A 14338-nucleotide genomic window follows, 5' to 3' on the forward strand; every position below is an offset into this window, starting at 1 on the left:
GTATAATGGTGCAGACCTATAAATCGCAGCAGTTGCGGGGGTGTGCTGGAGGATTAGGAGTTTAAGGTAAGTTGGCACTTGAGTAAATTCAATGCCCACACATCCTGATTTCCACATAAGTTCAGAAACTCTCCGAGATGAGTTTGCCTCTGCCTTCCGGACACTGCAATTAAAAGAATGGTTGTAATAATAAAAAAGTTTTTAGGTCATTCTTGCTTACACAGCCAGTTCGAGACCAGCCTAAACTGTGAGACCCTACCTCAAAAATAAAATAACAACAACAAAAAAATAACAAATACCACAAAACAAAAGCAAAAAAAAAAAAAAACCCTCAAAAAAACCCAACACCCCAGGTCCTGAGGATCCCGTTCCACTCTGCCAGGAGAAGTAGAACTTGCACTTGCTGTGTTTCTCCTTCGGTAAAGCAAAGCAGAAGGCTGCCCCTTTTCTGGGCGCCTTGGACTAGGGTACAGGGTGCCTGGCCGCAGCAGTGCGCCCAGCAGGACCCGGCGTGGCCGCGCGGGTCCCCGGGAGCCGGACGGGGCGGGGCCTTCCGGGGCCGCGCCCCGAGACTCACCTGAGCCGGGAGCGGTGACTCACCTGCCCTCCGCCCGCCTGTCCCCGCCGCGGGCTGTTCCCTGAGTCTCCGCCCCTCCTTCCCGTCGTGGGTCCGGGTCTGCGTGCCCGGAGGCCAAACCAAAAGGACTTCTGGGGGTCCCGGCCTGGAGTTGCCAGGCTACCTTCCGGGCGGGAGGCTCTCCCTAGAAAGCGCCGGCTGCGCCAGGCCGGGACCGGCGGTGTGGAGGCCGCGGGAGGCGCCGGGAAGAGCGCGCGGAGGGAGGTGCCGGGAAGGGCGGGCGCGGCGCGGGGCGGGCCGGGGGCGGGGGCGCAGGGCGGCCCATTTCCTCCTGGGAGCCGGACGGGCGGGAGACAAAGCGGCGGCTGTCGGCTTGGCGCCTCAGGAGTCGTCCCGCGCTCGCCCCGTTCGCCGCAGGTAACTCTTCGTACGTCCCCTCGGGGCGCGCGGGGCCCCCTGGTGGGGCGCGGGGCTCCTCAGGCTGGGGTCCCGGGTGTCCGGCTCGGGCTCTCGGCTGCTGCCGCCCTAGAGCGTCGGGCTAGGGCGGCATCCCGGAGCAGCCTGGGCCTGGGCGGGCGGAGCCCGACGCTCGGGAAGCGGGCCGACCGCCGGGGCGCCTTCTTGGAAAACTTTCTCCCTCTTTCTAAACTTTGTTCCCGGAGCAGGGAGCGCGCGCGGGACCAGCGTCGCGCCTCAGGCCGCCTCCTTCACCGAGGGACAACCGCGGCGTGTCCCTGGCGGTCGGGCAGTGGGGTGTTGTAGGGACGCGATTGTTCCCTGGATTTGTTCCGGCCACTCCCCTCCCCCTTCCCGCTGCTGAAACTTGGGCGTTTGCGGGACCAGAGGTCGGAGGAGCCGACATTCCAGTCCGGCCCACGGAGAATGGGAGTCGTAGCTTCCTGTTCTCAAGCGCTCTTGTCCTTAAGGTGCGCCACACCCGTGTGGTGTGGACTTGTGGCAAGGACTTTAATTTTTACCTTAAAATTACGCAGTCTCTTTTGCTGTGAAACCTCACTGACATTACGCTCAGTTTTCAGGAGTGGCTTTAGAGTGACTAACTTTGGGTTACCGAGAGCGGGTAGCCAAGATTGGCCTGGGACGCTGGGTCTCCCAGCCCCAGCTTCCCGAGGACGGGCATCGCTGGCATGCGATGTCAATGACCTGCCTTTCGACTTTAAAAGGAACTTGTTAATGTGCGTGTAGAACTTGGGGGCGGGGATGTTGTTGACTGGATTCGTAACCTTGGTTTTCAAGCAGTGGCCACCCCAATAATCCGGTGAGTGGTTGGCTCAAGTCAAGGATTGATATCCTCTCATGTTCCGTGCCTTCATAACACTTGGTTTGATTTTAGATGTGAGTGTATATGGAATTTACAATAATTTATGATGTAAATCTATGCTTTATCATTGTATCTTTCAGGGGTTTTAATGAGGATATTTTGTGTTTAGCGTTGAGTTTTAAAGACTACAGGTGGATGTTACCTTAAGAAATGGAATTTGTTTTGCTTTACTAAAGGATTGAACGGGGAAATAATTTCATAGCCTCTGTTTAATTGTTCATCCTTTCTGACTTATTAAGTGAAAAAAAAAAACAACAAACAGGTTATAAAAATTCTTTCTTTGAGGCCTGAAAGCTTCTCTAGTGTCACTAGTGTCCTATCATTTTTTTTTTTTTAAATTCCATTCTGGATCTCACTATGAAGCCCCAAACTAGCTCAAGCTTCCTGAGTATTGGGGTTCAGATGTGTGCCATCACACCTGTTTGGGTCATATTGTGTATAATGCAAACAACAGAAGCGAGTGGGAGCATGGATGGGGTGTTAGTAAGTTTATAAGTCTGGTGGCTCTGAGGTGATGGCTTTTGAACTGGATGAAGCATGAGTTGAAGGGGCATTTAAGTGGAATCATGATATTATTCTGTTCTTTTCCCCTATACTTTTCAACTCCTCCTTTTCTTGCATATGATTCTAACCGAATATATTGGTTTTCAGCACCAGTTATGTGGTACCATCCATTTCCATTCCCATCAGAGACATTTTATAGTGATCAGAGGTGAGGGGTGTCTGTTTTCTTCTCACTCACTGCCTTGTGCCTTTTCTCATCAAACCCCACCTCCACCACTGTGGTATTGGAGAGCAAACCTTATACTTGCTCGGCAAGTGCTCTGTATTTGAGCTGCGCACCCCCTACCTCTGTCTTAAGCCTTAGCTGCAAACATCCAGTTCTGTATTTTGAGTGTAGTTTCTCTCCTGACCCACATGGGTCTCCTTCTATCTTGTAATTTTAAGGAAAGTCACGTTAGTGATAGTACAGATATCCCTGCTTGTTGAAGGCAGCAGTGGTCTGAGTACTGGCTGAGACTTAGACAGGATGAAGGAATAGGATGAATAGGATCCTTAACAGGAGTAAGTGGCCTGAGCGTTGGCTAAGCATTTGGAGGCCTAGAGGTTTAAAGAAGATCTATTTATTGAGTACTGAAGTAGGGAGAAGGTCTCACCTAAGGTTGTCAGGGAAGTCAAAGGCCAGGTCACAGATGTCTATGTTTAGATTTTATTCTAAAGCTGTATGATGCCATTGTAGAGGTTTTCATGATCTGAGCAGCATTTTATTCATTGCTGATGCTTAGAGAAAACTTGAATTGGTGTGTGTGTAAAGCAAGGAGTTGAGTGGGGAAGGTCATGTGGGTAAAGGCGATCTGGATCAGTGGAAGGGATCCAACTAAAGATTGGGTTAGGGTGGCACCCAGGCATCTGGGTAAGGCTTCGGAAGTGTTGGACTCTTGGTCATATCTCAAGATCCAGCATTTTCATTTCTGGTAGCAAATTTTGTGTCAGTTTTCTTAGTAACTTATGTTTGTGTTGTATTGATATCCCTGTTTGCTGTGTCTTTAAGGCAGGGCTCGTGCATGCCCTACCTAACCTTTGGTTTGGTAATTGGTAAGGGGGGCAAATTAGATGCTCTATTGAATGAAGGAAGGAGGCAGGAAGTCTTTCTGGATTCTAAGCGTCCGACAGTAAGTACAATGACAGGTGAGGCAATTGATTACAATCAAATTTCTGTTTTGGGCAACTTGAGCTTTCTTCAACTTTGTCCCCTTTCTTTCGTTCTACCCAGATCTAGTCAGTAACAGAATCCGCTCTATAGTGTTTTGTTTACATGACTTTCTTTGCTTCCACTCCACTTTTAGACTTGACTTTTCTTTTCTTTTTGGTGCTGTGGACTACTCACTAGTATTTGAGTAAGCTGTTTAGTTGTTTGTTTGGTTTATTATTTATTTAGCAAAGGGTCTGGAGTGAATTTAGTGATCTTCCTGCCTTAGTCTCCCAAATGCTGGGATTAATTGTGTACCACCTCACTTTATATTTTATTCCCCCTGTGTTTTTCCTTCTGGACCATGTTGCTTTCTCTTAATCACCTGGCAAACTTATATTTTGAAGCCTCTGGGTTTTCTCTTGGTGTTCAGTGCTTTGGTATCGTATACAGTTTTTATATTACCTCTTTTATACTTTTGGTAAATATTTTTTGCTGGGAAGTGTATGTGTAGGGGTAAAAAGGTTTTTCCGACAGGGTCTGTCTATGCAGTCCTGGCTGTCTTACAATTCTAAGTAGACCAGGCTGGCCTCAAGACTTACAGAGATCCACCTGCCTCTGCTTCCCAGTGCCAGGATCAAACACCTGTGCCATCACTCCTGGTTTAAGGCTTAATCTTTTTTTCTTTTTTTTTCAATTAATTTATGTATGTGAGTACACTGTACAGATGGTTGTGAGCCTTCATGTGGTTGTTGGGAATTGAATTTTTAGGACCTCTGGTCGACTCTGCTCGAACTCTGCTCGCTCAGTCCCTGCTTGCTTCAGCCCAGAGCTTCATTTATTGTTATACATAAGCACACTGTAGACACCAGAAGAGGGCATCAGATCTCATTACAGGTGGTTGTGAGCCATCATGTGGTTGCTGGGATTTGAACTCAGGACCTTCAGAAGAGTAGTCAGTGTTCTTACCCACTGACCCATCTCACCAGCCCCTAAGGCTTAATCTTTAATAGGAACCTAATCAAAATTGAAGTATAACTAGAGAAAAGTGCTCAAATTAGGATCACTTGTCCAGTGAATTGATATAAACTAAACACTATGTATCTCCACTAAGAAACAGCACACTGTTAGCACCCCAGGAATTCCCAGTAGCAGTTGACTTTATTTGCCCTTCTGCCTCTGTATTTTGAAACCGGGCGCTATTCAGGGTGATTGAGCTCTTAAAGTTTCTAAAAGAAAAGAGAAAACCCCTTTGAGAAGTTCCTGTTATTTTGTGTGTTTGTGTGTGTAAGTGTGGTCAGAAGACAACTTGGAAACGTTGCTTCTCTTCTTTGAATAAACATGTGGGTCCCAGTGACCCAGCTGAGGTTGTTAGGTAGGCTGGTGGCAGGTATCTTTATCTGCTGAGCCACCTTGGCAGCCCAGAGTTCCCACACTTATGTTTGAAACCTAATGCTGCTGTGTAATTGTGCTGGTTAGTCTTATGGTTGGGTTTAAGATCTTCTAAATTCTAGCTTTTACTTAAAATTTCAGACCAATTTACTTTCATTAATTTTTTGAGGGAGTGGGGGGAGGTGGGGCAGGGGCTGGTGCAATGGCTCATACTGCAGAGGCAGAATTGAGTTCAAAGCCAGCCTGGTATATATAGGGAGTTCCAGGCCAGCTAAGGCTATATAGTAAGAGTCTATTTCAGAACAAAATATTTTTCATAAGAATATTTACATACATGTACTCCACACTCACACAAGTGAAGATACAGGACAGCTTTTGTGAATTGTTTTTTTTCCTTCCACCATGTGATTCCTGGGGATCTAACTCAAATTTCAGTCTTATTAATAAGTGCCTTTACCCAATCAGCCATTTAGCAGCCTGTAATTCTTATTTTTGAGACCGTGTCTCATGTAGCCCAGAATGGTCTCTGCTTGTTATGTAGCCCCAGATGACCTTGGACTTTTGAAACTCTTGTTTCCACAACCTGAGTGTTGGAATTACAAGGTTCACCATCAGGTGTATGTGGTACTGGGGATTAACCTAGGACCTCTTTTGCTATACCCACTCCAGTAGTGACTCTTGTGACAGCACTTACTAACTGAGCTACATACCAGGCTGATTTTCTGCTGTAAATTATTTCCTATCTTTTGTATCCTACTATGGGTTGTTGGCCATTTGTTGGAATGCTTTGTAATAATTGCTTTGATAACCCTCCAAAAACTGAATGACCCCCCCCCCCTTGGAGAAAGGATCCAAAAATCTTAAAACTTGGAAAGATGAATGGTAGTGTAATTTACTATCCTTCATTTCTTTTTAGGAATTTTATTTTATTTCATTTCATGTGTGTGCACCTGAATGTATGTCTGTGCATCATGTGTGTGTAGTATCCATAGAGAGGTCAGAACAGGTATCTGGTCCCTGGAATGAGAGCTATAGACAGTTGTGTGCTACCAGGTGGATGGTGAACTGATTATGGTTTTTTGTGGTAAGATGTGCACAACAAAAGTTAGCATTTAAACTTTTTGTGAGTGTGTGTGCACGCTCACTGACTTTAAGCAAATGAACATTATTATGCAATCTCTGCCAATTCCAGGGAAACCTGTGAGGGTCTTTGTGCCACCAGGGCTGACAAAGTGACAATCCACATGGGGCCAGAAGGAAATCCAGTTCAACCCAACTCAGTGGTTGGCATCGGTTCAGACTTAAGTCTGACACTGGACAGTTTATTGCAGGCACATTTAAGTATAGTACAACATGGGAAAATGTTTCCTGATTCTCTAGAGCTATTTTTATCTGTCTAAAGTAAATTCTGTACTCCTTAAACAGTAGTTTCTCATTCACCTCTCTCCTGGCAGCTAACCAGTCTTTTTTTCTCTTTGAGTTTAACCATTTTTATGATTTTCCCCCCCACCAAAGTAAGTTTTTAAGTTTTATGTGTACTGGGTTTGCCTGCATGGATGTCTGTGCACCACGTGTGCTTGGTGCCCTGGGGCCAGAAGAAGGTGTTGGATTTCTGTTGTCAGCACAGAGATTCTTGTGCTCACAGATGGCACTAGGGAAACCAAGAATGTTAAATATTCAGGGTTGTTGTTTACAAGGAAAAGATGTATGACTTGCTTTCTGTCCGGAAGACTGGGAATGGTGGCTAATAACTTGGGTGATTCTTGTGCTATCTGTAGGGGCAGGCCATACCAAGCTCCCCCAAGCAGGACCAGGGGAGGCTAATAATCTAGGCAGCTGTTATATTATCTATATGGCTAGGGGCTCCCCCAACCCCCTGCAGTCAGGACCAGAAATGTTTTTTGTTTTTTTTTTTAAGACTTATTTATTTATTTCACGTATGTGAGTATACTGTCTTCAGAAGAGGGCATTGGATCCCTGTTACAGATGGTTGTGAGCCACCATGTGGTTGCTGGGATTTGAACTCAACCTCTGGAAGAGCAGCCAGTGCTCTTAACCGCTGAGCGGTCTCTCCAGCTTCCAGAAATGCTTAATAGTCAGTTGTCCTTTGTGTTGTCTGTATGGCAAGCTTCCATAACCAGGACCGGAGGTGACTGACAGCCCAAATGACCTTTGTACTATGTGTCTGACACGGGCCACACCAGATCCCCTAAGCCCTTAAGATAATACATGTAGCCTATTTCTAGACCCCATCTTCACAAAAGAAGTGACATGTATTTTGAGAAGAGTTTTGATGTAGTTATGCCTCCTGTGCAAAGAGAATTGTGTTATACCAGGGAACTTTTAAATTTAACCAAACTTTAATTTATCTAAAATAAACTGCCCAGTGTTAGACTCCAGAAGTTTGAACCAGTGTAACGATTTATTTTGAACTGGATTTCATTCTTGCTCCATGCAGACTGTTACTCTGTAGGCCCCGGTGGTTGCATAGATTTCCTTGGAACTGGCAGAGTTAAAGACCATTGTGAGCTACCATTTGGGTATTGGGAATTGAATCCACAGGATCTTATGTGTTCTAGGCCAGAGCAATACCACTGATCAGATCCCTAGCCTGGGCTTTAAAAAATTTTTTTTTTGGTGGTGTACTTGAGCTGTAGCTTTTATATATTTTGGTCCTTTTTTTTGAGACAGGATCTCTCTTTATGTAGCCCTGGCTATCCTGGAACCCCTTAGGTAGGCTGGTTCTATCAGATACCTGCCTGCCTCTGCTTCTCCAGTGCTAAAGATTAAAAATATTCTATATGGTAATCCCTTATCAGAGAAGTGATTTGTAAATGCTCTCTCTGGTTCCATTGGATGTCTTTTTACTCCCTGTTGATTGTATTCCTTTGTTAGACAAAAGTCCTATTGCAACCTCCCCAACCCCCAATGTGGCAGTAGACAAGGGCGGCCTTGAACTCAGAAAATCTGCCTTCCTCTGTCCCCTGAGAGCTGGAGTCAAAGGTGTGCACCACCATTGCCCCAGCTTAAAAGTTTGTGTGTGTGTATATGTGTGGTTTTTTTTTTTTTTAATTTTTTTTGTTCTTAAAGATTTATTTATTTTATGTGAGTACACCATAACTGCCTTCAGACACACCAGAAGAGGGCACTAGATCCTATTACAGATGGCTGTGAGCCACCATGTGGTTGCTGGAAATTGAACTCAGGACCCCTGGAAGAGCAGTCAGTGTTTTTAATCACCAAGCCATCTCTCCAGCCCAGTTTGCTATTTTGTTTTTTTGTTTTTGTCTGTAGACCAGGATTAGCTAGTCTGCCTCTGCTTCAGTGCTGTGCTGGGGTTAAAGGCATGTGCCACCACTGCTCAGCTCAAAATGTTTCTATTTTTGATGAAGTATAATTTGTACTTTAGTTTTCTCTGCTTTTGGTGTCATGAAATCCAAAGACGTGGAACTTTTCCCCAGTGGGTTTTTTATTTTCTACCCCTTTCAGGTAAATTGGACACTATAAGAGCAGGAATTAAGTTATTCTAACCACTTCACCTCTGTTCATTGGGCATTGAAGTTTAAAATTGAGACTGCATTCCTTATTGTTTTACTTTGAAGCTTTCTCTAACTCAGGCTGGCCTCAAACTCAATGGCTCTCTTGCTGTCTCAGTTTTCCAAGTGCTGACATAACAGGCATGAACCACCATGTCTAACTCCATAATAGAATTTTTAAAATATATTTTTTTTACTTATGTGACTATGTGTATCTGGGTGTATGCTGAAATGTGTGCATACTTGTGTGTGTGTGTAGGTGCTCACAGAGGCCAGAGAGGGCGTTTATTCCCTTGGAGCTGGAATTGCAGGCATTTGTGAACTGGCCAATGTCTGTGCTGGGATCTGAACTCTGGTCCTCAGTGATTGGGTAGCAAGTGCTCTTTACTATTGAGCCAGTTTTGCAGCCCTTAATATATAATTCTCGTGTAAATCTTACTTATTTTAGATTTATTTATTTATTTTATGTATGTGAGTACACTGGCACTCTTCAGACACACCAGAAGAGGGCATCAGATCTCATTACAGATGGTTGTGAGCCACCATGTGGTTGCTGGAAATTGAACTCAGGACCTCTGGAAGAGCAGTCAGGGCTCTTGACTGTTGAGCCATCTCTCCAGCCCTCAATATATGATTCTTAAAAGGCTAAACTAAACAGTAGAATTAGAATTATGTGATGAGGTATTTCTTGTTTCTAATTTTTCACTGATTATATGTCTGTTATCTGAATTATGTTAGCATGACCTTTGGAATTTTTACTCTTACGAGACTCAGCCTTAGTTTGAACTTTTTCATCTGTCCAATAAGATGATGGTGATGATGATGTTGTCGATGTATAAAGGATGTTTATTTTCACTTCTGTTGTGATAAAATGCTAATAGTCTTTCTGTTATAAAGTGCTGGACAAGCTATATTTTTATTTATATTACATGGGATTTCTTAGGGGTAAACCGATGAATCAAGTTTAAAATTTCAATATTCCCATGTTGTTAACTTCCTTACCTTAAAATTCTGATAGTAGGGCTGGAGAGCTGGCTCAGCAGTTAAAGGACTGGCTGCTCTTCCATAGTCCCGAGTTCAATTCCCAGCACCCACATGGTGGCTCACACCATCTGTCATGGGACCTGACGCCCTCTACGGTGTGTCTCAAGAAGGCTAGTGTACTCAAAAATAAGTCTTTAAAAAAATTCTGAGAGTAAAGATTATTTTGCTAGGTGTTCTGCTAGATGATGAAATCCTTCAAGTGAAGATGTTCATTTTTATCATTCTGCATCTGTGGTGCCAGACTTGTCTCTTTGTCCATAGTAGTCAGTAATGCTAAGTTACTGGGAGTGTTGCTGCACAAGCATGTGGGTCTGAGCTCCTATTCTCAACACTCATGGACATAAAAAAGTGGGCATACTAGCTCAGTCCTGCCCACAGGAAGGCATGCAGTACTATGCCTGGCTGGTTGTATATCTATACCATGTTTTTTATAAGTAAGAATTATATATTGAACACACACATGCACACATACACACACAAGTGCACGTGTGCCTTTAGGACAGCACCCCTGTACCTTAATGATCTTTCACTAGACCCTCCCTCTCCTTTTGAAGACAAAATCTTTAAAGGCTTGCCTTGAACTCAAGATCCTCTTGCCTCAGCCTACCCAGTACTAATACTAGCTACGGATTATAGCCATGTTACCATGCTCAGTCCTGCCAACTGGGGATTAACATCCTCAATCCATATGTAAAAAACACCGGGGACCAAGAAGCACCATGATAACATCTTTCCCCTATATGGTTGCTTTGACATTTCTTAAACCCCCATCTCCCAGAAGAGAATTAAGAGAAAAATTAAGTAGGAGGGAAGAAAGGTGTTGGTTCATTACATTTGGGGAGGAATTATATTTAGCTGGAGGAGAACTAGCATTAGCAGAAGTGTAATAGTGGATGCTCTTCTGTTTCTCTATCTCCCTGATTAGAACCAGTAATTAGCAATAAGAGTACAATTTCTCATTATCTGGAGGGCAGGACCCTTATTTGCCCACCTGGTAGGCTGTTGGGTAAAATAAATGTGCCTGGCTGGGGGGATAGAGTAGCTGCTAAGCGAAGCTAAAATGGAGTAGAATTTGCCCAGTCTGCATTGATCCAATCCTTTCCCTGGAAGTTTCAAGAATTTTTTTTTTTTTTTCATTCTTTTCCAAGACAGGGTTTGCCTGTATATCCCTGCTGTCCTGGAACTCTGTAGACCAAGCTGTCTCAAACTCAAATCTATCTGCCTCTGCCTCCTGAGCTCTGGGATTTAAGGCATGCGCCACAAACACTGGCTGTAGGACCTCAAGTGTTCCAAAGTAGTTAAATCAGATAGACTCTGCCAGTATAGTTGTTTAGGTGTGTAGGATTATTGGTGTTCCCTGTAATGCTGTCTTTCTTCCAGAATTTGTCTTTTAAAGTTGAATATCATTACATTGTACACATGTACAATATTTTGTATTTGTATGTTTGTGTAGTATAATATGTGTACAGTGTGCATGTATAATATGTATACAAGGGTGTGTGTGTGTGTGTGTGTGTGTGTGTAGACAAGAGGACCACTTTTGGGTGTTTGTTCTTGTCTTGCACCCTGTTTTGAGGGAGATGCTCTCTTTTTAAACTTTTTTTTTGTATGTGTGTGGATACATGCATACCATTTGAATGTGGAGATCAGAGAACAAATTATGGGAATCTGTTTTTTCTTTACAGAGTGAGAGTTTTGAGAATTGAACTTAGATGATCAGGCTTGGTTGCAGTTGGCTTTTCCCAATGAACCATCTAGCTGACTATCTAGTTGTTCTTGCCATTGTGCTCTTGGATGGCTGCTTTGGAGCTGTGGGTAGGTGATTCCACTTCCATCACTCTGTATGATTGCTGGGATTACAGACAGATCATCAGTTTAGCTTGAAATAATTTCTTTTATTACAGTCATTAATTTTATTTGTATGTGAGTGTTCCTGAGTATGGGCACTGTATGCTGGTAGCCAGAGAGAGCTCTAGACCTGCATTTGCAGGTTGTTGTCAGCTGCCTGCTCTCAGTGCCCCCTCTGTAAGAGTAGTAGGTGCCTTCCTTAGCTGCTTACTACTAGTTATCTCTTCAGCCCCTCCATTAATTTAGTTTGTATATATGTGGGCCATGGCCCAAGTATGGAGATAGAAGGGTCACCTGTAGGAATTGGTTCTCTCCTCCTACCATGCAGGGCCGAAGGATTTGAACTTAGGTTGCCAGGCTTGGTGATAAGCACCTTAACTGCCGTGCCATCTGGCTGCCCCCTGCATCTGGCGTTTTCATCTTGGTCCATGAACTCAGATGGCAAGGCTTGTGAGGCAAGTGCTTTTACCTATTGAACCATCTCTCAGGAGTCTATATACCATGACGTTTTGATTATTTGTTTATTTGTTTAGGGACATTTGGGTTACTTAGAAGTTAAGCTTTTTCTTATAGCTTTAAAATTTTTAGGTCAGCTGGGCGTGGTGGTGCACGCCTTTAATCCCAGCACTCGGGAGGCAGAGGCAGGCAGATTTCTGAGTTCGAGGCCAGCCTGGTCTACAAAGTGAGTTCCGGGACAGCCAAGGTTATATAGAGAGACCCAGTCTAAAACCGAAAACCAAAACCAAAACCCACCCCAAAAAAGAAAAGGTTTTTTTTTGCCAGTTTCTTCTCCATAAATTTACTTTATCTGTGATATGTCATATTATTTTACACTTTAGAATTCAGGCTCTGTTGATGTTCTGTTTTTTAATAGACTAGTTGTTGAGTGAAGCTAGAAGACTTGGATGACAGATGACGTTCCTTGGATGCGAATGCCGGTGTCTGTCCTTTCTGCTGTGTAGTGAAGACTGTGAGAGTTCCACGTTGGTGCTGGTGTCATTTAGAGTATAACTCAATTGTCTGTGTCCAGCAGTGCTCTGTGTCTCAGATGGCTTCAGACTCACCTTCTTCTCATCTGTAATCTTCCTTCCGCCTCTCTAGAGTTTGTGTTGCTGTAGCTCTGAAAGCAGATTATATATTATGTATTTTCAGTATTAATTGGAACTTAACATCAGATGGCTTAGTTGTATGCTTGTACAGTTCTTGGTTTACCTTGCTTTGGGTGACTACACAACTTTTTTTGGGATGGTATTTCAAAGAACTGTGTTTCATAGGTCATTCTTGAATCCTGGACTAAGTAGTCCTTGTGTATCAGCCTTCTGATAACTCATGGTTATCCTTTGACCTCTGTGTGCTGAGTATGCTCAGGTCCACATTTTCTAGCAATCTCTTTCTCCACTAATAACACACATGTATAGAAATATATGCAGACAAAATAGAGAAAAATTGAAAAAAAAATAAACAATTCAGTGGAGGAGAACACATTTTACATTCTGTATGGGGATAAAGTGGTAGTAACATGAACTAAAACATTAGGAATTTGACCTCTTTAGCACCTTCTGTTTCCTTTTGGGATATAGGGAGTTGAGTATTGGGCATGCGGGAGAGGCCTGCAGAGCAGCGGTGCCAGTGCTTGCTGAAGATGATGCGTCTACTCTGCCCTCATGTTGGGGATCAGGACCTAACAGTGTAATGATCAGGGACAATCTGGCTTGAATTGCTTAGTTTAATTTTTCTGTAAGTGGTGAGGGCACAGTACTGAATTAACCATTATTTAAAGTTCTCAAAGTATGTAAAACTTAACCATGTTTCACAATAAAATGTCTTTTTTGTGTTTTGTTTTGGTTAGAAATTTTTTCTTTAAAAAAAAAGATTTATTTATTTATATTTATGTGAGTCCACTGTAGCTGTCTTCAGACACACCAGATGAGGGCACTGGATCCCATTACAGGTAGTTGTGAGCCACCGTGTGGTTGCTGAGAATTGAACTCAATTCAGTGTGCTTCTACTCTATTTCTAATGGTGCGCGAAATGAGCATATATTTCTATTTCCTTGACGGAATCAAACTCAGTTTCTCTTTATTTATTTAACAGCCTTATCACAGCTCCCCTCTCTCTTCTCCCATTTCCACTCATACTCACACCCCTACCCCCTAGACTTACTTTTGGACTGTGATTTAACTTATACTCCCTGTAGGTTTGGAGTCATGCACATGGTGTAATGGAGTTCCAGAGGCAACTTTGGATTCTCTATAAACATTTGTAACTAAGATTTGAAACAAGTAGTGTGGGTGTATGATTTGATTTTTAAAATGTTAGCCTTTCCTTAGTCTTGATTTATTAAAAGAAGACATGGAATTGTGGAATTTATGTAACTTTCATTTTTAGCATTAAAATTTATTTTTTTGATTTATTTATGTCATGTGTATGCATGTTTTGCTTGCATGTATGTATGTATGTGTGTGTACCATGTGTGTTCCTGGTACCATCAGAGGTCAGAAAAGAGGACATTGGATCCCCTAAACTGGAGTCGTAGACAGTTAGTTGTAAGTTGCTCTGTGGTGCTGGGAAATGAATCCAATCCTCTCTCTAAGAGCTACAAGTGGTCTAGCCACTGCGGGCCTCCATCTTAAAAAAAAAAGACTGAAAAGACATTCCAAAATATTTAGTCTTGAAATTTTATAATGATTAATCCAATTTAATCTTAGTGCTATAATTTATCTAATTTTTGAATTGCTAATTTAAAGACTATTTCCTGAATTATTTAATTTTGGTTTCCTGTCATTATATAAAGCTGTGTTTTTTCTTTGTCTTTTTCTGAGCTTTTATTGTTAAAATTGGCAAAATAAGTGGACTATCGAAGGTTGTCGTGAAAATGTTCTATTGTAGCCGGGCGTGGTGGCGCACGCCTT

The 14338-nt window shown here is 43.2% G+C and overlaps 1 protein-coding gene across 1 annotated transcript in view; it reads left to right on the top strand.

Annotated features, from left to right (window-relative positions):
• Positions 1-872: 872 nt before the first annotated feature.
• Ctnna1 (catenin alpha 1) overlaps positions 873-14338 on the top strand; it is a 131605-nt gene continuing 118139 nt past the window's right edge. Inside the window, exon 1 of the mRNA XM_021150781.1 lies at positions 873-994. The gene's annotated coding sequence lies outside the window, so the exon portion shown is untranslated. The remainder of the gene's footprint in view (positions 995-14338) is intronic.

The sequence above is a fragment of the Mus caroli genome, chromosome 18, assembly GCF_900094665.2.
Source record: "Mus caroli chromosome 18, CAROLI_EIJ_v1.1, whole genome shotgun sequence".
Taxonomy (NCBI): Eukaryota; Metazoa; Chordata; class Mammalia; order Rodentia; family Muridae; genus Mus; species Mus caroli.